The sequence below is a fragment of the Gymnodraco acuticeps genome, unplaced genomic scaffold (assembly GCF_902827175.1).
Source record: "Gymnodraco acuticeps unplaced genomic scaffold, fGymAcu1.1, whole genome shotgun sequence".
Lineage (NCBI taxonomy): Eukaryota > Metazoa > Chordata > Actinopteri > Perciformes > Bathydraconidae > Gymnodraco > Gymnodraco acuticeps.
Window position 1 is genome coordinate 957,232 of NW_022990238.1, and position 3,427 is coordinate 960,658.

Below are 3,427 nucleotides of genomic sequence, written 5' to 3' on the forward strand. Positions count from 1 at the left end.
TGGCCCTGTAATTATAGTTAGACTTATGTCATAGGAGTATTTGATGTTTGGACAGACTGAAGGAAGGATAATAGTGGTGTTTACATTTTTACTTGGTGTCCAGAGACAGAAAAAGATGAATAGGCTACTACATCGTAAATGACAGGATACTACACTTTATTGTTCCTTATGTTGGAATATGATTTCAGTATAGAAAGACATTACACAGAACAATATGCAAAAATAAACACATGAAACAGTCTTGGCAAAAATTGCACCAGCTTAAAAGTGCAAAGCTCAGCCGTCCTAATTATATACATAGAAACCTAAAAGATAATTATGAACATATTTACATTCGATCTAAATGCATTAGAGTTCAAGGAGTTATTCTTCAAAATGAATCTAACTTACTGAAATATGATTTGAAATTGCAATCAGATATATCAGAAGCCTGATTGATTTTACTCAGCGGCAGGTTTTTCGTGAGTTTCGATGTGCACTTTCAGATTGGGGGCAAACCTGTACCTCATACCACAAATATGGCAGCCATACGGCCCTCTCTCCTGTATGTGTGGTTCTATGTCTGGTCATCTGTCCGCTTGGCCAAAACGTTTACCACAAATATCACATTCATAGGTTTTTCTCCTGAATGGTATCTCATGTGTGTTTTAAGATGACTGCTAGTATTAAAAAGTTTGCCACACAGGCCACATTGATACGGTTTTTCTCCAGAGTGACTTCTTTTATGAATTGTAAGGTTCTGGCTCTGACTGAATGCTTTTCCACAAACATCACAGTGATAGGGTTTCTCCCCAGAATGGGTCCCTCACATGCACAATCAGATGCTCTCTCTTCGATAAAAGTCTTGCCACATTCTTGACAGACATACTCTTTTATGCTTATGCTTCCGTGTATTCTTTCATGCAGCCGGAGACAACGCATATTGGCAAAAAATCTTGCCACAAACCTCACAAAAACATGTTTCGTTGTGACAATCTTTAACATGAATGATCAGGTCCTGTGTAGACTGCAATGTCATCCCACAAGCAGTGCAGTCAAAATTGTTCTCATGTGTTTTTTATGTGCTTCATCAAAGAGCCAATATACTGGAATCCCTTGCCACAAAAATGACAAAAGCTGCGACCCTTTTCACTTTTAGCTTTGTTCTTCTCACTAGGCATTTCACTTTGTCCTTTGCTTTTATTTGTGTTGGTCTGTTCTCCTTTGTTGTTCACTGACTCCTCATCCCTGTCACTGTTCTCACTCTCAGCCGCCGAGCAGCCTGAAGAAACTGGCTTCCAGTTCATATGATATTTCTCCCTCTTGCAGATCTTGCTCACTTTTCACAATTACAGAAGAAGGGAAATAATTGTCCTGTGTTTGACCGTCATCCCAAAGTTCCTCCTGCCTTCTTTTATCTCTGGCAGCTCAAAGTCTGACTGAACCGAGCATTAGTTCCAGTCATTATTGTCCAGATCTGCACTTGTTTGAGAGGGTCCTGGGATCAGCAGCATTAAAATGTGACTCTTTCTGGCTTCTGGTTTGAGGGTCCTGGGTTCTCCTGCAGCAGTGAGGCATCACACTCGTCTTCTTCACTTTCCACTGTGCTGCTGGTCAGTGAACGCTCTGCAGCTGCAAGAAAAAGGTGACCAAATTACCCAACATGTTATGTTTCCATTTATAGTAGGGTTTGAACAATTTTCTTGAGAAAAATAAGTATATATATATTATAGGTTTTGATTATAATTATTGATGCAGTAATGTGTGTATCACAGCTGGTAAAGGTGGAGCTAATTTGACAATGACTGTGTAAGGTAGCTTGTGGATTTACTCCAGGTGTAACTAAAGTCTTATTTAAGTGTTGATTCAAATTCATATCATTAATCCAAATCTGCAAAGTAACTAAAGGTATAAATGGGATCTTAGATCTTTGGATCATTAGATCTTAGAACAGCAAACTCCCTTGGAATTTTTTAATTAAAAGACCTATCTTTTAATTTTGGGTAATTTGAGTGGTATCACTCTTCATGTTTGATTGTTTTGTGATCCAACTCTTTCTGTTTATTTTGACAAGTTTACAAATTTTTTTTTTTTTACAACTTTTTAATTATGTTCCTTACTCTTTATTTATACTCATTGTTATTATGTATCTTGCTCTGTAAAAGCACTTCTGCATCCTCGCTGAAAGGTGTTATAGAAAAAAATAAAGTTTATAAAATAGATTAGTGGAGTAAAAAGTACACTATTTACCTCTGAATTGTAGTGGGGTACAAAAGTAGCCAACAATTGAACCACTCAAGTAAAGTACAGGTCCCACAAAATGGTACTTAAGTACAGTAATCGAGTACATTTACTTAGTTACTTGATACCACTAAATTATGAGTCCCAAACCTGGTTTCTTCCGCAGATCCAGCGGTGGTGGCGAAACTTTCAGCCTCCTCTTCACACAGGTCGGAACCACCGTCCGCTAAACAAAGCTAACTTTATGGTTTTCTCCACTTCTCCGAGGATATCCTCTGCGGCTCTGTACAGCCGCTGATGACCAAACAGCCTCAGCTTAATCAGTGCTGTGTCCATGTCTCCAGATGTAATGATGGCACAATAATATTACCAATAGTATCAGAAATAAGGAAGATAAACGTAGCTAACCTAGCTTCAACCATAGAAGTATTAAGAAAAAGCTCGAACGGTCGCTTCTTCTTCTTTTCCAGTCGTCGGCTAGCGAACCAACTTTAAAGTAGCATACCGCCATCTAGTGTGTCGGCGTGTGAAGGATGGGAGGAGAAATCACATCTGGATTATATAACTAACCATAGCTTACTTAATGTGTCTATTAATGTCATTCTTATTATTTCTTTGACAATTCTCTTATTACATACAGTACATTATTAATGGTCTGTTTGGTTGAACTTAGAGTTACATCTCTTCAAGGTGACAGATTTGATTGACTTTCCCCCATTGTTTATGTATAGTATGGATTGAACACTTTTATGCCTTGATCGTGCTATGAATACCTTCATTTCTGCGGTGGTAGTTATCTTCCTTTAAACTGTTAACCTGTATGTAGGAGTTATAGCAGACAAATTAAAAATGATAATTGGGATTATAGCGAAGGAAAAACAACATACTTACATTTTGACAAGTGACAATAAACCACCAACAAACCAAGAATTTAATTTTATGAAAGTGCCATTTATTGACATTTTATATAGGTTTCTAACTACCCCATAAAAAAACCGGCACAATGCCATTGCATTAAATATAACAGACATATGAGCAGTAAAGCAATACACTCACTATGTCATCGCTGTATTGGGTCAATATTGTATGTACATTAAGGTCTCCTATCATGCAAAATGCACTTTTTAATGTCCTTGTGTGTAATGTGGGCCCTGGTGTAGCAGGGGGTACTCACAAAGTGTCAGAAACAAAACCCTCTCTTTTCCTC

The 3,427-nt window shown here is 37.8% G+C and overlaps 1 pseudogene; it reads right to left on the bottom strand.

Moving 5' to 3' along the window:
• Nucleotides 1–281: 281 nt before the first annotated feature.
• Nucleotides 282–2,681, bottom strand: LOC117548582 (annotated as a pseudogene).
• Between the last annotated feature and the right edge of the window lie 746 nt (nt 2,682–3,427).